The sequence below is a fragment of the Mesoplodon densirostris genome, chromosome 1 (genome assembly GCF_025265405.1).
Source record: "Mesoplodon densirostris isolate mMesDen1 chromosome 1, mMesDen1 primary haplotype, whole genome shotgun sequence".
Classification (NCBI taxonomy): domain Eukaryota; kingdom Metazoa; phylum Chordata; class Mammalia; order Artiodactyla; family Ziphiidae; genus Mesoplodon; species Mesoplodon densirostris.
In genome coordinates, this window is record NC_082661.1 from 105,724,087 (window position 1) to 105,747,845 (window position 23,759).

The 23,759-nt window shown below is 41.8% G+C and overlaps 1 protein-coding gene across 4 annotated transcripts in view; it reads right to left on the reverse strand.

Annotated features, from left to right (window-relative positions):
* ADD1 (adducin 1) overlaps window positions 1-23,297 on the reverse strand; it is a 74,633-nt gene extending 51,336 nt beyond the window's left edge. For 2 of the 4 annotated variants that reach the window (XM_060106750.1, XM_060106730.1), the window contains exon 1: window positions 23,172-23,297. The gene's annotated coding sequence lies outside the window, so the exon portion shown is untranslated. Of the gene's footprint in view, window positions 1-22,507; window positions 22,552-23,171 lie in introns of those variants that run through there. The other 2 variants (XM_060106743.1, XM_060106738.1) reach the window with 2 other exon arrangements.
* Between the last annotated feature and the right edge of the window lie 462 nt (window positions 23,298-23,759).

Below are 23,759 nucleotides of genomic sequence, written 5' to 3' on the forward strand. Positions count from 1 at the left end.
TCATTCCATGAGGGTGCTTACAACGTAAAGGTTTGAGTTGGATTTTTGCTTATTTTTCTGGGAAGGAGGAAGCGGGGAAAGCTTGGCAGGGATGTAAGTAAGGAAGATTAAAACACCACAAAAACAGACTTCCCTGGCGGCGCAGTGGTTAAGAATCTGCCTGCCAATGCAGGGAACACAGGTTCGAGCCCTGGTCCAGGAAGATTCCACATGCTGCGGAGCAACTAAGCCCGTGCACCACAACTACTGAGCCTGCGCTCTAGAGGCCACAAGCCACAACTACTGAGCCTGCGCTCTAGAGCCCGCGAGCCACAAATACTGAGCCTGCGCTCTAGAGCCCGCGAGCCACAACTACTGAGCCTGCGCTCTAGAGCCCACGAGCCACAACTACTGAGCCTGAGCTCTAGAGCCCGCGAGCCACAACTACTGAGCCCGCGCTCTAGAGCCCGCGACCCACAACTAATGAGCCTGCGTGCCACAACTACTGCCCGCACGCCTAGAGCCTGTGCTCCGCAACAAGAGAAACCACCGCAATGAGAAGCCCGTGCGCCACAACGAAGAGTATCCCCCGCTTGCCACTAGAGAAAAGCTTGCATGCAGCAACGAAGACCCAATGCAGCCATAAATAAATAAATAAATAATAAAATGAAATGAAATCACAATAATTAGTCTAAGTAAAAATCTGCCAAAGGTAAATTTCTCTGAAAAGTAATCAGGTCAGCTGATGGAGACTGAAAACCCTTTATGCTATGAAATAATTATGAGCACACAAATTCTTAGATGGTCTCATTTTCACAAAAATAAGGACATACTATCAAGTGAAAAAAAGCAAGATACAGAGAACGATGTATTTACAGTACCTCTTGGTGGGGAAAGGAGGGATAAGAAAAATACTCATGAGCTTCCCTGGTGGCGCAGTGGTTGAGGGTCCGCCTGCCGATGCAGGGGACGTGGGTTCGTAAAAAAAAAAAAAAGAAAAGAAAAATACTCATATTTGCTTGTATTTGCATAAAGAAATGTAGGAAGAATGTACAGGAAACTTAAAATGGTGGTTTATACTTGTAAGGAATGGGATCTGGGTGAATGGAGGACAGAGATGGCCAGGAGAGTCTTTACTGTTCATATATACTTTTTAAAAGTTAAATTTATAAAAAAAGAAAAATTTAAAAATAAAACACCATTAAGAACATAAATAAAATCATAAGCATCCTTGAAGGTATAAATGAACAGAGTACACAGTACCTTGTATTTCCAGCAGCATGATGACATCGAACATTTGTTTAAAGTTTAATATATATTCTGTTAAGTACTTAATATATATTCTGTTAAGTGGCCCTATCCTGATTTTACAGGTGAGAAAATGTAGGCTCTAAGAGACTGTTTTACCCTAAGGTAGAGAGAGTAAGTTAACCAAACTCTCAAGTTGAGTTAAGAATGTATAGGGTTAATGAGCCCCTCATAGTCAGTCCTCCAAAATGATTCTGTTCGTATCAGAAGCACTTACGGCTGAATATTTCCTTAAATCAGTACCGGCTTCACTATGCAGCCGCTACACACTTCCATCTTACAAAAAGCAGTGGAGTTCCTGGCCTCTGAGCACAACAGAGCACTTCATCCTATAAGGAATCAAGGGGATTTGATGCACGTGAGGGTATGACAGGCAAGGTTTACTGCTGAAGAACAGGGCACTTGGCACACTGGTCTCAAAGTCTGAAGCTATTAGGGGAACACACCATCCTGCTAATTCCAAGAGGCAGACCAGGTTTTCTGCCCTTCGTCGTCTAAGCATCTTACACTGCTGTCTGGTGCACAGGAGGTGCTCGATAAAAGTGTGATGAACTGAAGAGCTGCCAGCAGCAGAGCAGCCATGAGGACCCTTAGAGCCCTTCTGAGTCAGTGCCGTAAACATCTCCATCGTAGTTTAAATCTAACCCCTTCATTTGAAAGGTAGGAAAACTGATGGGACCTCCCTGGCAGTCCAGTGGGTAAGACTCCGCACTTCCAATGCAGGGGGCGGGGGGGTTCGATCCTTGGTCAGGGAACTAGGATCCCACATGCCGCGTGGTGCAGCCAAAAATAAATAAATAAATAAATAAATAAATTTAATTAAATAAAATTAGGAAAACTGAGGTTCGGAGAAGGGAGAAGAGGGCCCTGGGCACACAGGGCATCATGGGCAGAAAGCAGCAGCCTGGCGTGTCTGTAGTCAGGCTGAGGCCAAGTCTGATGTCCACTGAGCTGCTTACTACTGTGATCCTGAACTTCTGAAGTTGTTTAACTTCTCTCTGGACCGCAGACTCCTCACCTATGAATGGGTGTTGTCATGGCAACCTTGAGGGATATCTTAAGAATCAGAAATGCCATTTGGAGAGCATTCAGCAGAGTGTCTGGTAGACAGTGGACACACATTAAAGGGTGGCTATGATTACTGGGCAAGGCTAGGGCCAAAGTGTCCTGGCCAGGCTTATGGACATTCCACAACACCAAATTGCTTCTTGCTCACATGATTTTTATGGTTGGTGACAAATAATTAAAAATTTCTGATCTCTGTCACAACTGTAACTGGTTTCAAAAATATATTAAAAAATATTTTCTAGTATATATAATTTATTTCTCATTATCGCTACCACCATACAAATTTCCTATGTTAATATCGAAATAACTTCTGAAGCCTTTAAAAATTCCAAATGATATTTGAAGGGGAAAATTATGAAAGTCTTAAACCATATGAAAAAAAATGGCCAGGGCCTCCCTGGTGGCGCTAGTGGTTGAGAGTCCGCCTGCCGATGCAGGGGATACGGGTTCGTGCCCCGGTCTGGGAGGATCCCATATGCCGCGGAGCGGCTGGGCCCGTGAGCCATGGCCGCTGAGCCTGCGCGTCCGGAGCCTGCGCATCCGGAGCCTGTGCTCCGCAACGGGGGAGGCCACAACAGTGAGAGGCCCGCATACCACCAAAAAAAAAAAAAATGGCCAAAAACAAATTGAGACAAAGGAAAATCATGCCTCAAATTGCATATATTAGTTTTTACTTAATCAAAATGGCGCCATTTCAACAAACATGACACTACTGAGGTAGAGGGGAGAATTCAGACTCTAAAAGGCTCCATCCACACTTGGGCCACAGACAAAGCGACAGATCCCACATAATTTTTCAAATGTAACTGAAGTAGAAGCCAAAGGATAACGTCATCAAATGCCTACTGCGCTCCTACCATGAAGCTAACACAGGCCAGGCACTGTTCTTCAATCTGGATGCTTGGGAGACTCAATGCACAAAACAAAGATTTCTGCCTTCAGGAAATGTATATACTAGCAGAGGGGGCCAGGCAATAAACATGCTATATAAGTAAATCACATAGTGCCATGGAAGGGGACTGGGAAGACGCGGGGTGGGGGGGGGTCAGTGGCAACATTAAGAAGGAAAGGCTCCCAGAGGTGACATCACAGGTGGTGAGGGTGACAGGCACTCCAGCAGAGGGACAGCTAGAGCCAAGCCAGGAGTGAGGACTGGCTTCTGTTTGGGAGTGGGAGAGGGGGACAAAACTAAATCCATTTATCATCATTTTCTTTAAGCACTGAGATATTTCAGTTATATTTTGGTAAATAAGCAAACAAAGATACAAGGAGGGCCACTCATACCTTACGTCCAAAACAGAACTCTTAATCTTCCCCAGCCTAGTCTCCCTGCTTGGACTCAAACCCTTATAACTCATTCTGCATAAAAATGTAATCAGGGCTTCCCAGGTGGCGCAGTGGTTGAGAGTCTGCCTGCCGATGCAGGGGACACGGATTCGTGCCCCGGGTCCGGGAGGATCCCACATGCCGCGGAGCGGCTGGGCCCGTGAGCCATGGCCGCTGAGCCTGCGCGTCCGGAGCCTGTGCTCTGCAACGGGAGAGGCCACGACAGTGAGAGGCCCGCGTACCGCAAAAAACAAACAAAAAAAGTAATCAAATCAGGTCCTGCCCCTGCTTAATTCCTATCAAGGACTTCCCGTAGTCCCCAGAGTAAAATCTGAAATCTTGATCACAGCCAGCAGGGACCTTCCCAGTTTGGCCTCCAGCCATCTTTCTGCCTTGCTGTCCCAGATACACTAGCCTTCCTTCCGTCTGCAAACACCCAGCTCCTTCCTGCCTCAGAACCTTTAGACCGTTCTCTCTGCCCAGAACAAACTTATTCCAGCTACTTTGAGTGCATTACTCGGTCAAGTTTCAGGTCAAATTTCACCTCCAAATTTTGACACCAAATTTTGAGATTAGTTTCCCTTACTCCCCTATTTAGAGTAGCCCCCACTCCCAGCTCTCTCAAATCACCCTGGGTTTTCTTTCCCTTCAAGGATTTATCCCTACTTTCAGAGCACAGACTCTGGAGCCAGAATGTTTGAGCTCAAATTCCAGCTCACCCATTTACTGGCTCTGTAAGCTTGGGAAAATGTCTTAACTCCCCTGGTCTCAGTTTCCACATCTGAAATAATGAGGCTAACAAATGTACCCCCTCAAACAGTTAATGAATGTAAAATGCTTAGAACCAGTGTCTGACACACTAACTACACACACTAAGTGTTAGTTTTTAGTACTGCCTTCAGAAATTCACCGTCTGTCTCCCCTAATAGACTGTAACCCCCTAGAGGGCAGCAGACTCATCTGTCTCAGTCACTACTGTTTCCACAAGGCTAACCCCCAGAAGGCCCTCAATAAATACACACTAAGGACCAAATACACATCCAGGTCTCACATCTTGGACTGGCAATGCTAATCCAAGTTTGGATTCCAGAGGCATCTGACTAAGAAAAGCCTTTGCCTTTGCCTCCTTCAATCACAACTGACGTACGACTGAAGAGACTCTGGGGGTACAAGCAGCTACTGAACAGACTCCAAATCCCAGTCTACCACTCACAAGGAGGTTCCAGACTGCACACCAACAATCTGTATATCAAACTGGGTTTTGTGTTTTGAGTTACCTGGGTATTATGTTTCCAAGAATTACGTCAATTCCCAAAGTTGGTACACAAAGCTAAAGCTGTATCTGTGTCTAGCTGACTGGTTTTGGAGACTCAAGCAAGTATAACTCCCAAAGGTCAGAAAGTAAGAAAAGGAGAATTCTAGACTTAACAGTACTAGAGTGAGGCCCACAAAGACTGCAGAGACCCAGCTGAGCAAGTAGGAAGCACAGGTTGACCAGCCACATGTGAGTACAGAAAATTCTACGCAGATTTGATAAGGAAGAAAAAAGTCACTCTGCAATCTAGTTAAACACATCAGGAGGGACTAACAACATTAGCCTAAGATGAGAATGTTTTTACCTTGAATTCATACTTAGCTAAGCAATACTATCACGTCTAACCAGAACTTGATCCAGTTTTGAAATGAACAAATAATTCATTCTTTCCCAAGTATAGTACACTGTGTGTCTAGGAAAATCTTGGCGCTTTGGCCTTGCAGCCTGACCTTCTGGGGTTAATACAGGAAAGAAATGGTCCATCTAGTCAAGTGTTCAAACCCAAGCCTCAAATGAATAATAATGCTTCATTTACTTAGGGGAGGCAATTCTCCTCTGGTGCCAAAATCATGACATACTTCAAAATGATTTCCACACAACAGTTCAGAACATTTCTGAAAAACTACAGCATATCTTAACAAGCCAATAAAAATGCAAAGCACTCTCAAATAACTGCAATAGCATGAATAAAATAAATATCCCCCAAAATGTGACCCTTTTAGAAAATCCTAGTTGCAGGACCTTGCCTAGAGTGGGAGCTCAAATAGCAGTTGCTAAACGAAACAGTGGAACATTGGAAAGGCAAGTTTACAGTATAAGAAACCCTCCAGGGACTTCCCTGGTGGCGCAGTGGATAAGACTCCACACTCCCAATGCAGGGGGCCCGGGTTCGATCCCTGGTTCGATCCCACATGCATGCTGTAACTAAGAGTTTGCATACCACAACTAACACCCAGTGCAACTAACTAACTAAATAAATAAATAAATAAGAAACCCTCCAAATGGGTTAGGATTAAATATAAAGTTTCACTTCCTTTTTGGCTCACATACTCTGAAAAGGAAGCAGAGGTATCAGAAAAATTTCCCTTCTTTGATGGATCGGAAGTAGCTGCTTTATTTGGCATTTCTCTGATTAGTAGGTAAGAATGAATGTTTTTTATATGTTTATTTACATCTGAAATTTCCAATAGGGTCTATTAATTTCTCTACCTATCTATCTATTGAAATCTTGATCTATTTATTCCTACAAATGTGAAAAAAATAATATACCTACACTGACCTTTTATCATATTTGACATTCCCAGACTATATTACCTTCTATAATTTTATTTTTCAATTAGCAAATATTTTAACATTTTACATATTTAGGTCTGCAGACCTTTTCCTTTGAATTCTTCTCCTTTTAAAGAGAAAGTTATCATTGCTTCCTAGGCACATGTCTAATAAAATGTTCCAAGAAAGTTTTAGGCATTATCTCTGAAAAACATTTTACTTTGCTTTTTCTCTACAGTCTCTATAATTTTAAACATTTCTCCTGAATCCATCTGGAATTTATTTTGATGAATGTCTTCCAGTTATCTCATTGCCAATAATTCCTTCTCCCTGGAAACCTAGAGGTGTGTTTCTTCACCCCCCACCAGGCCCCACTGATGAACCTTCCAACTGTGCACCAGCAGCACCCCACTACTGCCTCGTCATCTATCCTATAACCTTTTCCACCTCAGTTTCCTCATTTGTAATAAAATATATTCAAGTCATGTTCCAAGGTTGTTGGGGCAATCAGAAATAATAAGTATAAAATATCCAGCACAGGGCCTCCCTGGTGGCGCAAGTGGTTGAGAGTCCGCCTGCCGATGCAGGGGATATGGGTTCGTGCCCCGGTCTGGGAGGATCCCATATGCCGCGGAGCGGCTGGGCCCGTGGGCCATGGCCGCTGAGCCTGAGCGTCCGGAGCCTGTGCTCCGCAACGGGGGAGGCCACAACAGTGAGAGGCCCGCATACCGCAAAAAAAAAAAAAAAAAAAAAAAAAAAAAAAAAATCTGATTTAAAATATCCAGCACAATGTCTGGCACATAGTGGGTACCCTATAAACAGGAAATATTTTAATTATCTATTATCTGATGAGGATGTAAAAGTAACATGCTAAAAAAAGTTCATTTCAAAAACTTTAAGAACATTAAGTTTAACCAACTAAAAGTTAAAAAACATCATTTTAATTAAAAGTAACATTTTATTAAAACTATCGTGTTCTATCAACACATGGAGCACAAATTAATAAGTGAAGTTTCTCACTCTAACTCAATCCCTAAACCAATACTGTACTGTAACTTACTGAAAGAGACTTGGGTGTGGTTTTGAAAACAACTCTGGGTGAGGCAACTAAAGATAAGTCAACCAACCATCTGTTCAACTGAACAAATTTAAGTGAACTTTAATGCACCCTATCCTGTTTATATTTCCAAAATATGTGAGATAACACTGGTACAGAAAGAATCTGGCTTGGGTCTTCATCAAAATTCCATTAGCTTCTCAATGCTAACTGATTAATAAATGTGCTCAATTCATATCTAGAGTTTAGACCCTAAAGCCAAGCTACCTGGGTTCTGATCCCAGTTTACCATTTACTAGCTACGTAACCTTAGGCACATTTCACCTTTCTCTATGCTTCAGTTTCTTCATCTGTTAATGGGAATGGTATTATTAGCTACTTCCTTGGTTTAAGACTAAATGAGGTGGGACTTCCCTGGTGGTCCAGGGGTTAAGACTCCACACTCCCAATGCAGGGGGCCTGGGTTCGAGCCCTGGTCGGGGAACTAGATCCCACATGCCACAACTAAGAGCCTACATGCCGCAACAAAGATCCTGTGTGCTGCACCGAAGACACGGCGCAGCCAAATAAATATTTTTAGTAAATAAATAAAGTTTAAAAAAAGACTAAATGAGTTAATTTATGTCAAAAGTTTCATACAGTGCTTGGCACACAGTAAACAATAGAATAAATGGCAGTCATTATTATTAAGCAGCAGCAGCATCATTAAAGACTAACTGAAGCTCTTTCAAAAGAACACTGGAAGAACATTCTATGACGGGCACTAATTAACTGTCTTCCTCGATACGTGCACAGGGAACACACAGCCACACCACTTTTTAGAGTTCCCTCTTACAGACTATATCACTGCTCTTTATTGTCAGTTTTTAACACAATTCCTAGACTGCAAGCTTACTGAGGCAGCAGTTATTACAATGCTTTTCCTTCCAAAATTCCTAACACAATGCTCTGAACTCAGATCTTAAATAATGCTTTTTAAATTAATATAATAGAAATAAAAAGCAGTAAGAAGAAACCTTGGAAGTATACATTTTTAGCCCCAGGAAGAGCTTGAGAAGCCACCTGATCATTTTACAGATGACAAAACTGAGCAAATGACTTTAGTCAAGTCTCATATGCTGGCCAACCTGTAGCCAGCTCCTTCCTGTACCAAGAACATCAACCTCACTCACTCCACTGAACTCTAACTGTGCATTTTAGAATCACCTCATACTAAACATGCTTTTCTTAAGTTTTAAACCAATACACAACCACTATTTCCATTACTAATAAATACCACTTGGAGATCTCAAGTAAGAAATATGAGACCCTACCACTCAAATAAGATTTTCCATAATGTTATTTTCCAATGTTATTTGCAAGTAGGAAATACATAAAACCTCCAAGGGCTAAACAACAACTACAACAACAACAACAGCCAAAACCTTGAGACTAAAACTAGAACTCTGAATTGGAATCACTCACAGAAAGTGACATTACCAGAGATCAAACAACAAAAATCTGCATTGGTAGAGGCAAAAAAGGAGGAGCTGATGAGCTGAACTCCGTAAGGGGATGGAAATGGTCGCAGGCTGAATAACCCTGGCTCACAGTAGAAGTAAATACAATCTTCTCAGGAAAAAACATCCTCAGTGTTGACTCCCCAGGTTTTTCCACAGATTAAGATCAACCAAATAGACATCCAAGTCAAAAATTCAGTAAACCCAAAAACAATCTCCATGAGTGACAGGCATTGAAAAAAATAAATTATAGGTCCAAGCCCTCAAAGACTTCAAATACTAGAATTATAACACAGAACACAGAATAACTATGTATGAAATGTTTAAAAAAATTAATCATAAATACGACAAGCCACAGAGACTACCAAAAATGGGCAGAGCTGAAAAGGAAACCACAGAGAACTTTTAGAAATGGAATAATTTGAAAAAAAAAGTTTAATCAACTAATGAATTAATAACAGCTTTGAGAGAGATCCCTGTTTACATACAGGAATCAGTGAATTAAAAGACAGATTTGAAAAACATTATCCAGAAACCAGCACAGAGAGACAAGGAGATGCAAATTATGACAGAAAAGATATGAAGGACAGAATAAGAAAATCTACTACATATTTACTGAGTTATAAGCAGAGATAATAAAGAATAGAAAAGAGTCAGTATCCAGAGAGAATGGCTGACAATTTTACATAACTGAAAGACACAAATCCACAAATAACAAGCAAAATAAATAGCGATCCATACCTCATAAATACTGTAATGAATCTGCAGCATAGCTAAGGCAAAACAATTTTTTCTAAAAGCAGAGGAAGAGTGGCATGGACATATATACACTACCAAACGTAAAACAGATAGCTAGTGGGAAGTAGCCGCATAGCACAGGGAGATTAGCTAGTTGGTTTGTGACCACCTAGAGAGGTGGGATAGGGAGGGTGGGAGACGCAAGAAGGAAGAGATATGGGAACATATGTATAACTGATTCACTTTGTTATAAAGCAGAAACTAACACACCATTGTAAAGAAATTATACTCCAATAAAGATGTTAAAAAAAATAAAAAAAATAAAAGCAGAGGAAAAAAAGACGTCACCTATGAAGGAATCACAATTAGACTATTGGCAAACCTGTAACAGAAACAACAAAAGTAGAGAAACTACTGAAAGGGAAATAACTGTCAATCTAGATTTCTATACCAAGCAAGGCTATCTTTCGAGAATGTGTGTGAAATAAGGTCATTCCAGATAAACAAAAACAGAGGTATCTCCTACAGACCTATAGTAAAGGAGCTTTTAAAGAAGAAAAAATGATCCCAGGAAAAAAATGAGAAATGCAATGAGCATCGTGAGTAAAGAAATTGCTAAACGGGAAAGTAAATCTAAAAATGTTTTTGAAAAATATAGTGATGACGCTATTCAATTTATGAGGCTAAAAAAAAAAAGGCTAGACTAAAATACCGGATCTGAGTAGCATGTAACTTGATCATTGAGTTTAACTGGAATTAAAGTATTTTAACATCTTTGTTTTCTCTTGTAGTGGAATATGAAATTAATTTCACTTTGTTAAATATGCATGGTAAAACTTCAAGGGCAACCACTAAAAGAACGTAATAGAGTATGTAATTTCCAAACCAAACGAAGGAAGTACATAATGAAAAACAAACAAAACAACTTGGTTATTCAAAAAGGCAAGAGTGCAGGGAAAAAAATTACAAATAGAAGACAAATTGTAAGATGACAGAAGTACACATTTATCAGAATCACAATAAATGTAAATGTATTATGCCAGTTAAAAGCCAGATATAATACCCATTGTAGGAGGCTGAAGGATGGTCATCAAAGAAATCAGTCCTAATCCCTGGAACCTGTAAATGTTACTTTACATTGCAAAGATTGTGGAAATGTGATTAAGGTATTGGGAATGGTGAGATTATCCTGGATTATCTGGGTGCACCCTAAATGCAATCACCAGTATCCTTACAAAAAGGAGGCAGAGGGAGATTTGGCTACACAAACATAAAAGAGGACAATTTGATCAGGGACACAGAGATTGAAGTGATGCAGCTATAGCCAAAGAATACTGGCAGCCATAGGAGTCAAGGAACAAATTCTCTCCTCTAGAAGAGCTAGAGGAAGTATGTCCCCTCCAACACAGATTTTGGCTCAGTGATACTGATTTTGGACTTCTGGCCTCCAGAACTGTGCGAGAATAATTTCTCTTGTTTTAAGGCACCAAGTTTGTGGTAATTTGTTATAGCAGCCACAAAAAAGCTAACATCTCCATAAAACGTAAGAACAGAACATAGAAAGTTTGAAAGTAAATGGATGAAAATAGGTATACCAAGCAAACAACAACCAAAAAAAATCTGGAGTATCTATATTAATGTGAGACAATAAAGACCATGGAAAATAAAAGCATTACTCTAGAATGGAAGTGTTATCCTAAATAACGATAAAATATTCCAATTCAACAGGAAGATACATATATATGCCTATTAAAATGGTGTCAACACATATGAAGCAAAAACTATAAAAACTCAGAGAAAAATTGACAAGTCTACCATCATAATGGATAGATTAACCCATAATGGGTAGATTAACACCAAAACATCACTCAATTATTAAAACAGGCAAAGCAGTCAAAAAATTAGCAAACAGGGCTTCCCTGGTGGCGCAGTGGTTGACAGTCCGCCTGCCGATGCAGGGGACACGGGTTTGTGCCCCAGTCCGGGAAGATCCCCCATGCCACAGAGCGGCTGGGCCCGTGAGCCATGGCCGCTGAGCCTGCACGTCCAGAGCCTGTGCTCTGCAACGGGAGAGGCCACAACAGTGAGAGGCCCGCATACCGCAAAAAAAAAAAAAAGAATCCCTCTTGCAATGCAGGGGACGCCAGTTCAATCTCTGGTAGGGGAACTAAGATCCCACATGCTGCGGGGCAACTAAGCCCATGGGCCACAACTACTGAGCTCGCGTGCCACAACAAGAGAGCCCACACGCTGCAATGAAAGATCCCCTGTGCCATGACTAAGACCCAATGCAGCCAAAAAATAAATATTAAAAAATAAAAGAAAGGCAACATACCAAAAAATGGATTTTTCCTTTGTGCCTTAAAAAAAAAAAAAAAGATGATGTCATGGCTGTTTCCACAGCATAATAAAATCTGGGGTCAAGAGCTGAAATAACATACAAGTAACTCATTTTATGAAAAAGGTACTGGCAACCTTCCATAGTTGTAGTCAGCAAAATCTGCACTATTTTCATGAGGATTCTACTTCACCCTTGTGCATCACAAAGCAATCAAACTGAAAACTATCCACCAAGAAAAAGTAAAACATACTTTAAAACTGCTAGCTTGATTTTTATAAAATAGAAATGGTAAAAATAACTGTGAGTGAGTGATATGAAACATCTCAGTGATCTGGACACCTCTAACAGAGATCTACCTCATGTCCCTACAGAGAAGGCCCTAGCAGGAGTTCCTGTGTACTCACCCTCATGGGCTTCCTCTCTGTCTGACCTGAAGAGCCAAGAGCCCATGAAGTGGGACCTGTGTTCTTATTATGTTTGATTCCCAACGCCCAGTGCAATGCCTGGCACACTAAAGGCCTTTTTTAAAGTTCAGTGAATTAATAAATCTCCTAAATGTGACCACTGTCATTTACAAACTAGAGACAAAGAAAATTCATACTATTATCCCTTGATGAAAAGCTGGAAAAGAAATGTTTCCCTGAAGAAATTCCCTGCTTTCCAAAACAATTAATCAAACACCCTATGCAGAAAACAGAGCACATTCAATATTCCAGACATCCTAGGTCAGAGACATCCCCAGTGGTTACACTGTCAATGTACGTTGTGCTTCAGTTCCTGAGGACGATTCTCAGAATAAACTGAGATAGAGAGTATCTGGATGGAGGGGTCATCTAGTTCCCCTAAAGATGGACAGACTACCTTCACAGCTCTCCTACTGAAGCAGACACTCAGTCTTAAAGGGAGTTCATTCTATGAGACTCAAGAATCATTTCTACCCTCCCTTCTTGCCTGAAGCTCTATACAATAATAACCTGATTAATGGTATCACCTGGGAACAAGGTTGGCCTATTAACTAAAACATTCTCTAATCTTGAAAAGCACGGCTTAACCACAAAGTTCTTGCTAAGCCGCAAATACATACAGCTGTAACAAAACAAAAATATCTCTGCACACAGCTTTATTAAAAAAAAAAAAAAAAGAGTGGGAGTAGCTAGTAAACAGGACTCTTTATTGCCTTTCTGTGCCTTTCCCACTTAACATCTGCTTCTCCCTGATCTATACACTGGAAAAGGAAGAAAGGAAAGGAAATGCACACTGACAGCATACCTATGTACCATATGCATTCAAAAGTTCTCTCACTGTGGCCTCACAACACTTCTAGGTAGACAAGACTGTTACTCTTACTACTTCTGTTTCAACCGAAGAAAAAAATGAGTTCAGAGAATTTCACCAGCTTGATCCAGGGCTACACAGTTTGAGTGGCAAATTGCATCCAGACACTATATCCCTAATACCAGCATTATACCAACAGTTGACAACTAACTTACTTCAGTGAGAATAAAATGCCTAATGCAGCATTCGCATTTTTACAGCTTTACTGATATATATTCACATATCATAAAATTCACTGACTTAAAGTGTACAGTTCAGTGGGTTTTAGTATATTCAGAGAGATGTGCAACCATCATCACGATCTAATTTTATAACATTTTTCAACACCCAAAAAGAAACCACACACACATTAGCAGTCAGTCCCCATGCCTATTCCTCCCCTCCCCTACCACCTTTTTCTCTGGCTTCTTTCATTTAGCAAAACCTTTTCCAAGTTCATCCATTTGCAGCACGTATCAGTATTTCATTCTTTTTAACCGGTTTGTTTCCACTTTTCAGCTATTAAGAGTAATACTGCTACAGACATTCACATACCAATTTTTGTGTGAACATATACGTTCTCCAGCATTTGCATTTTCAAAACGTTTTCACAACATTCTCTCCTTTGCATCTTATAACTGCTTCATTTTGTGAGAGAGAACTGAAGCTGGGAGCAGTTAAGTGACTTTGCCACCCACTGCTGGGTAACCCCCTCAGTGAACCTGCAATAAACTCGCACCTTCTGGCTGAAGACCTGCTCATTCCTTACCACCACACTGCTTTGTCTCCTCCATAAGACATTTCAAGCAACAGCATGCGGGTGAGAAAAAACGTCTGCTTTGCTGAGGAGCTCCCAGAATTATTCTCCGTAAGTTAGTGCACAAGGCAAATTTAAACTAAGCCTTATCAGATGAAGAGAAGGGGAGAACAAAGTGTTTGAGACACGGTACAGGTGCCTCCCAGCGCTGGCCTCCTCCTCCCCATGGAAACACTGAAGGTTGCTGCTGCAGGGTGCTGCGGAGGCACACGTGGAGTCAACACCCACTGTGCGCTGCTTCTGAGGGCACCCCAGTCCTGTCCGCATGTGCCTGCGGGCTCGATTCCCACATCAGCCTGAAGCTCCCAGGCCCCCACAGCTCCCAAGGCCTCGACGCAGAGCTAAGCTGTTCTGAAAGGGGGACAGTATTTGGGGAGCATATACGGTCAGTTGTATAAACCCCCTTTTCCAACCTCCTGAAACAGTTCCTAGGCTTATAATATTTTTGGTAATAAGGTTCAGAAACATGGTTAATAATTACATTAATAATATATAACAGCCACTTACTAGGTAGCTTTTATGCATTTAATTCATTTAATCCTCACAATAACTGTGTAAAATAGGTACTGTGATTACCTCTATGTTACACGTCAACACTTTCTTATGTGGGGAATACATGTAGTTGGTGGGAATATAAACTGGCATAACTCCTTAGGAGGGTAATTTGGAAACAGCTATGGAAACTAAAAGTACAAATATCCTTGAACCAGGCAATTTCACTTCTGAGACTATATCTACAGATATACTTCACAGTGCCCAAAGACAAAGAATATTAACTGAAAAAGTTTACAACAGTAAAAATCTGGAAACTAATACCTGTCAATACAGCAGTGATTAAATAAATTGTACTGTTAAGAAGAAATACCTGAGACTATTAAAGAGAACGAAATAGATTTATGTGTGCTGCTACTAAGTATTCGCCAAGATGTATTAAGGAGGAGCAAAATCAATATCATTATGCGTAACAATTTATTTTTTAAAGGAGGTATATGTACACACCACCACTCTGTCTGTGTGCTCTTGGGCAAGTTATAATACTTAACCTGTCTCACAGCTCCCTCGTCTGCAAAATGGGACAACGATACTTCCCATGGAGTGCTCAATAAAAATTAACTGTGGCTATTATTAAACTTAATGATTATTTAATTATGACACTACCAATAATAATAATAATTTTGTCATTATTAGATGGGCTCCACCAAAAAAATCAATTTCATATCTACACTACCCAGTGCCAGGCATTACACAAGTATAGGGAAACTGGCAAACAGCACCTGCTCTGCTTCCCCATCTAGTTCACAGCCCACGAGGGTTTTCTTTTCCAGATGTCTAGCCTACATGGCCTGCCCCCACCAACAGGCAACAAGAAACCATGTACAGTGAGACGGGTCTCCACTGCCCAGATGCTTTCCCCCAAATGCACACAGATTCGATCTCTGATCAAACATCACCTCCTGAGACAAGCCTACCTCCCTCCCCAATCTGAAACAGATCCTTGCTGCCACCATTCTCCATTCCCTTATCCTGTTCCCTTAACCAGTTCCATGGTCTTCACAGCAGCTGTTACTATCTGACATTACAGTATTTCTTTATTACCTAACCTCTCTTTCTAGAATATAAGTTCCCAAGAAAGGAAAATGTGTCTCATTCCCTGCTCTGCTCAGTGTCCAGAATAGTACCCAGCGTATAGTAGGTGCTCAATAACTATAGGTGAAGAGATGGGACTGCAAGTTAATGAAAGCTACAGAATGGAAAATATGCTTGCAAAATAACATTTTAAAAATTACTGTCATTTTATTCTGGCAGACTAGGTTCTCAAGACACTGTTCAGTTAAAAGTTGAGTGGACTTACCTGGTGGCGCAGTGGTTAAGAATCCGCCTGCCAATGCAGGGGACACGGGTTCAATCCCTGGCCGAGGAAGATCCCACATTGCACGGAGCAACTAAGCCCGTGCGCCACAACTACTGAGCCCGCGCCCTACAGCCCATGCTCTGCAACGAGAGAAGCCACGACAATGAGAAGCCCGCGCACTGCAACGAAGAGTAGCTCCCGCTTGCCTCAACTAGAGAAAGCCCATGAGCAGCAACGAAGACCCAATACAACCAAAAACAAAAACAAGTTAATTAATTTAAAAAAAAGTGTCCTCCACACGCCAGTCCTACTGTATTTAAAAATGCTATTCTTTTCCTATGTAGCTTAAATTCATACAAAATCATGTCAAAATATGCTCAACACTTTGAAGCTAACAGATATCAAAGACAAGATTATACATTAGTCATAACACTTGTTTAAAAAGGTATTTCTGGAATAAATAAAGCTCAAAGGGCAAAACTGAGTTAAACTTGCTTCCCTTCATTCCTTCCAACTCAAGTTTCCTGCATGCAGAAGGTCAGAACAAGCATTAACTATTAAACAGTTTTGTTAAAATTTAATATTATGCTATATTAAGATAACCTAAATATTTTAAGGAGTCATGTGTTAGCCAGCAAGCACTGAACAAACTAAGCAAGTATTAGCATGTTTAATCTGTCTGCTACTTAACCAAATCTTAGATTCAATTTTTAAAACCCTAGACGATAGGAAATTCAAAAAAAGACATCCCTCTACTTGCCAAAATAACTTGCCAAAGCATGGGGGAAAATAAAAAACAAAATGATATATATGATTCAAGGTAAAGTGCTGTTGTTGTTGTTTCACTGACTTTATATTCTCAAGGAAGCTAGGAATTTAATATATGTAAAAAGAAAAAGAAAATGTTGCCATTCACCATCTCCAACGCAGGAAAAATTTTAAAGTCCTACTGCTAACATAACAGAACAAAGCTTAAGAACGTTTATAGGAAGAAATAATGATTCAGAACCGAACAATGTAAAATTTACGACATCTGGAATCCAATAAAAAATTACCCAACAAGCAAAGAAGCAGGAAAATATGACCCATATTGAAGAGATAAATCAATCAAACCAACCCAGAACTGAAAGAGAAGTTAAAGTTAGTGGACAAGGTCACTAAAACAGTTAGTACAACTGTATTACATATGTTCAAAATCTCAAGTAGAGAAATGAAATATATAAATATGATACAAACTGAACTTCTAAAGATGAAAGCTACACCATGTAAGATGAAAAATTACACTGAACAAGATCAATGATAGATTAAACATTGTAGAAGACAGAGTAGTGAATATGAAGACAGAGCAACAAAAAACAACCAAAACAAAACATAAAGGGAAAAGACAAATAAATGAACAGAACATCCATGAGCTGTGGGGCAACTTTAAATGGTCTAACATGAATGGGACTGGAGTCCTCAAAGGCAACATGGAGAAGGAAACGTGAAAAAATAATGGTCAAAATTTTCTCAAGTTTGACAAACACTATAAACCTACAGATCCAAGAAAGCAGCTCTATGAACCCCAAGCACAAGAAACATGAAAAAAACTACTGAATACAAAAGCACATCAAAATACTATAAAATTGCTCAAAACCAGTGATAGGGAAAATCTTAAAAGCAGCCAAAGAAAAACACGTTATGTAGAAGAACAAAGATAAGGATGACAGCAGACTGCTTGTAGGAGGTGATGTAAGCAAGAAGACAGTAAAGGGCTTCCCTGATGGTGCAGTGGTTAAGAATCCATCTGCCAATGCAGGGGACATGGGTTCGAGCCCTGGTCCGCGAAGATCCTACATGCCGCGGAGCAACTAAGCCCGTGCGCCAAAACTACTGAGCCTGTTCTCTAGAGCCCGCAGCCACAACTACTGAGCTCATGTGCCACAACTACTGAAGCCCACGTGCCTAGAGCCCGTGCTCCTCAGCAAGAGAAGCCACCACAATGAAACGCCCATGCACTGCAGTGAAGAGTAGCCCCCCGCTCGCCGCAACTAGAGAAAGCCCACGCACAGCAACGAAGACCCCAACGCAGCCAAAAAATAAATAAATTTATTTTTAAAAAGACACTGAAGCAACATCTTTAGAGTAAAACTAAAAGATTTTACCCCAAGGTTTTGAGTTTCCAGACCTTTGGCTCAAATCTATAATTTTGTGTGGTAAGCTTCTGTGGCAACGGCACCTCTGAATTACAAGCATTACATTTTCTCAAACAGTATCATCTCATTTGGCAAGATGAGCTACAATATGTATAGCATCTGCTTTTTCAGTACAATGTTTCACACCCAAAAGGCATGAGATAAATAATTGTTGGGGGTGAATTTAAGAGAAGTTACTGTACCATTAGCAATGGTTCCTCTCTCCTTTTTGCCCCCAAGTATATTCTAAATATGTGATAATAAATCACACACTTGAGCAGCACCTATCACTTACAAAGTACTTTTTCATTTAATCATCATACAAATTCTTTGAAGTAGTTAAGGAAGGTATTATCATCACTGCACAAATGGGGAAACTGAAGTTCAGAAAAAGGGAAGTGATGTGCCCAAGGATAAGAGGTGGGGGAAGTGATGTGCCCAAGGATAAGAGCTGGAGGAAGTGATGGAGGTAAGGGTAGGAAAGGGGCTTTGCCATTTCTTGGGTTCTTCCTCTGGGCCACGTTTAATGCTAGCTTAAGATTAATTTGGCAAAATTTACAGCAATATGGATGGACCTAGAGATTATCATACTAAGTGAAGCAAGTCAGACAAAGACAAATATATGATATCACTTATATGTGGAATCTAGAAAGATGATACAAATGAACTTATTTACAAAACAGAAACAGACTCACAGACTTTGAAAACAAACTCAGGGTTACCAAAAGGGAAAGGTTGGGGGAAGGATAAATTAGGAGTTCGGAATTAACATATACACACTACCATATATAAAATAGATAATCAACAAGGACCTACTGTATGGCACAAGGAACTCTACTCAATATTCTGTAATAACCTATATGGGAAAAGAATCTGAAAAAAAAGGATATATGTATATGTATAACTGAATCACTTTGCTGTACACCTGATACTAACACAATATTGTAAATCAACTATACTCCAAAATAAAATTAAAATTAAATTAAAAAATATTAATTTGGCAAAGAAAGTTATACAACTAGGTGTAACCAGGTGTTTCTAACTCCAAGTAGCTCTTACTATGGAACCACAGCTGAAATATATTAAACTAAAGGACAAACATGAAACATAAAAATTCATTCTGGCATAGAACTAGAATAATGAAGTTGAAAATTCTACTCAAAGAAGAGTAAAGCAATTTCTTGAAGAATGAAGTCTTTACTTCATTTATCATAATGGACAAAGCCCCCAATCATAGCCCTGCAACCAATACCATGTGGCATCTCAGGACAGTATTTCTCCTACATAGTTCCTTACTGTAGACCAAAGCAGGATGCAACAAAAGAAAGTCCACTGGCAGACAAAACAACTACGTCCAGGAGGCAGATGTCTAATTTGATCTAATGATAAAATTTAAACTCCAGGCAGAAATCAGCAAATCATGCCCCGCCTGATGCCAAATCCAGCCCACTGTTTTTATAAGGATCACAAGCTTTGATTTTTAAAGGCTAAAAAAAATTGTATGAAACATAAATATATGATAGACATGAAAATCAATTCAAATTTCAGCAACCATAAATAAGGTTTTATGGGACAGTCGTGCTCATTCACTTACATATCATCTATGGCTGCTTTCATGCAACAACAGCAAAGCTGAGTAGTTGCAACAGAGATCATACAGCCCTCAAAGCCTAAAATATTTATTATCTGGCCCTTTACAGAAAGTCTGTCAACTCCTGCTTTAAAGGAACAGATGGGCCTTTAATAATTTGCCATGAACATTATTTCCCACAAATAAGCTCTTAAAAAATTAGGGCTTCCCTGGTGGCACAGTGGTTAAGAATCCGCCTGCCAATGCAGGGTACACGGGTTCAAACCCTCGTCTGGGAAGATCCCACATGCCACAGAGCAACTAAGCCCGTGCACCACAACTACTGAACCTGTGCTCTAAAGCCCGTGAACCGCAACTACTGAGCCTGCGAGCCACAACTACTGAGCCCAGAAGCCACAACTACTGAAGCCCATGCACCCAGAGCCTGCACTCCGCCACAGGACAAGCCATCGCAATGCGAAGTCCGCGCACTGCTACGAAGAGTAGCCCCTGCCTGCTGCGACTAGAGAAAGCCCACATGCAGCATCAAAGACCCAATGCAGCCAAAAATAAATAAATTTATAAAAAAGAAGAAAACGCCATTATCAGACAAGATATTTGTGTTGACTGTTCATTAAAAAGCAGTCATGGGCTTCCCTGGAGGTGCAGTGGTTGAGAGTCCACCTGCCGATGCAGGGGACATGGGTTCGTGCCCCGGTCCGGGAAGATCCCACATGCCGCGGCGCGGCTGGGCCCGTGAGCCATGGCCGCTGAGCCTGCGCGTCCGGAGCCTGTGCTCCGCAACAGGAGAGGCCACAGCGGTGAGAGGCCCGCGTACCGCAAAAAAACAATGTACATAGATATACATACAGAAATACTTAACGGCTAAAATGATATGACATTTGGGTTTGGGGGTACAGATAAAGCAAAACTGGCCATGAGTTAATAACTGCTGAAGCTGGATGAGGGTAAAGAGACGTTTACTATACTAGTCTCTCTACATGTGTGGGAAGAATTAAACATGTAAAAATAAATAAACAAGTCCACATACTCAGCCATAAAAAGGAACAAAACTGGGTCATTTGTAGAGATATGGATGGATCCAGAGACAGTCATACAGAGTGAAGTAAGTCAGAAAAAGAAAAATCATATATTAATGCATATATATGGAACCTAGAAAAATAGTACAGATGAACCGGTTTTCAGGGCAGAAATAGAGACACAGAAGTAGAGAACAAACATATGGACACCAAGGGGGAAAGTGGTGGGGCTGGTGTGATGAATTGGGAGATTGGGATTGACATGTATACACTAATATGTATAAAATAGATAACTAGTAAGAACCTGCTGTATAAAAAAATAAATACAATAAAACTCAAAAATTCAAAAATTCAAAATAAATAAATAAACAAGTCCAGTTAAACTCTAAGTTTCACATAATAAAAATGTCTTTTTTATATTAATTGTCAAACTGTTAACAATTATGACGATCAATAGAATTTTAACACTGGCTGGATATTTGATTATTTTTAATTTTTTAAAAGTATCTTTTAAAGCATTTCAGTATTTTCTGATTCAATACAAGGACTCCTTGAAAGAACTAACTAAAAACCAATAACCGATCTAAAGAAACAGTTTTTATAGTAAAATAAATAACAAAAAACTGAATACCAAACAAAACCTTACCAATATCGGATAGCATCAAAGAGTTAAAGGAGAAACGGTGAGCTGTATAAATTATATTTTAGAAAGGAAACTATCCCACCTTTTGGAGACGGGGCAGAATTTAGATTCCTGTCATTCAGTGAGCCTCTGTAACTAAAACCACACAAGCAGTAAAACAAATCGTACCATTTGTCCTGCTGTAACCCACGTCAAAACTCTGAAAAGCAGTTGGGACTGCCAAAACCATCCACTTCCTTAAAAAACAACTTTACTATGGACTATTACTCAGCCATAAAAAGAAACGAAATTGAGTTATTTGTAGTGAGGTGGATGGACCCAGAGTCTGTCATACAGAGTGAAGTAAGTCAGAAAGAGAAAAACAAATACTGTATGCTGATACATATATATGGAATCTAAACAAAACAAAACAAAAAAAGAATGGTCATGAAGAACCTAAGGGCAAGACGGGAAGACGCAGACCTACTAGGGAATGGACTTGAGGACACAAGGAGGGGGAACGGTTAGCTGGGACAAAGTGAGAGAGTGGCACGTACATATATACACTCCCAAATGTAAGACAGCTAGTGGGAAGCAGCCGCATAGCACAAGGAGATCAGCTCGGTGCTTTGTGACCACCTAGAGGGGTGGGATAGGGAGGGTTGGAGGGAGACACAAAGAGGGAGGAGATATGGTGATATATGTATACATATAGCTGATTCACTTTGTTATACAGCAGAAACTAAAACACCATTGTAAAGTAATTATACTCCAATAAAGATGCAAAAAAAAAAAAAAAACTTTACTATTCTAGTTTAACCCAGTCAGAATACTAAGATTCTGGATTTTAAAAAGTAATTTACACGTGGGCTGGCACTTGCCCATTAACTAAAGACTGCAGTTATTACAATCCCACCCTCATACAATTCACCCTCGGTGCCTGCTGAATCCCAGCTCACCGACTCCGACTCGTTTTCACTGGGGGCTTCTACTTATGTGTTCAGCAAAGAGGACAGCAGCCTACTTCCTATCCCCATTAAGATTTAACCAATTTTTCACCCACAAAAAAACCTTTCTGTAACAACTTATCAGCACTGCACACCGCTCTCAGCTATGTTTTTGGTTCTTGGGGATAGGACAAATTGCTTTATGTCATTTAGGTATAAAATCATATGGTCACAACACCAGCCGGTGCAGGTTAACCAAAATACTTACTTTAAGGTAAGACTGCTTGAAGTGAACACAAAGACCTGTAAAATATCTTGAGCCATGAATTACAAGAGCAAAAATAAAAGTAATTGCTAAAGGCAGAGACCCTCTGACCCCGCCCCCCGCCCCACCAAAAGAAACGAAAAGGAAGGAGAGGGCGAGATGACCAACAGCTCCTTCTCTAATAAAGTTGCAGGACAACCCTATTACCATCCGTAGGCAGATGTGGCTTTTCTCTATGGGCAGAAGCTGTCGTTTTTTCAAAAAAACGAGAGCAGACAGGCAGAATCCGGATGCCCGCGTCTGTCTGCGTCAGTGCTCGAACCCTGGAGCCGTCAGCCCTGCGGGCCACGGACCCGGCGGCCGCGAGCAACGCGCTGACCCAACGTCCGGCCCGGATCCTCCTTTCCCACACGGGCGCCCGAAGCCCACCACCCAGTCCACAGACTAGCTGCCCAGGCGCTCCCACAGACCAGCCCGTGCGACGAAGGGTCTGCAGGGCGTCGGCCCCTCTGCGCCAGTCAAGGCCGACGGCCGAACGGCGGGGACCCCACCCCCGCCCGCCCAGGACGGCCCCCCGGGGCCGCCTCCACCCTCCGCGCCGCCGCCACAGGCCCCGCCGCCCGGACTGGAGCCCCGGGCCTGCCGCCGTCCTGCACACGGGCCTCACCTCAGGGTCGAATCGCGGGCAGCTCGCAGGCTACCAGGTCTGAGCGCGGCCGCCGCCCGTCCGCTCCGGCTCCGCCCCCTGTCCGCCGCGCAATACCCTGCCGGCAGCCCCCACCGGCCTGCCCGGCCTCCCGCCCCCTCAGCCCTCCGCACAGCCCCAGAAGCCCGAGCTGGGTGCGGCCTGTGGCGCCGCAACCCAACAACGCACCACCCCATAGGCCCAGCCCTTGCTGCACCTCCCAGCAACGCGTGCTGCTATTGGCTGAGAGCGGGCGAGAGTGGTGGGGCGGGTCCTGGGCGGGAGGGGTTACCGCCTCTGGCCACCGCTTTTCCGGGGACGGACTTCGGGGGCCGCGCCCGCCCCCTGCGGACGAAGCAGGGTCCGAAGTGTGGGGACGGCCAGTCGCAGCCCCTCATGCCTCGTTGCTGAAGCAGGCCGGGCCGTCGTGCCAGCGGCGCCCGCTCACCCAGAACCGCTCCGTCACTCATTCATTGTTGCTGGTCAGGCTCGTGGAGGTCTCCTGCGGGCCAGATTCGTGCGATGCGCAGGAGAGCTTACCAAAGGGTATTTTCCAGGCCCTGCTCAGCC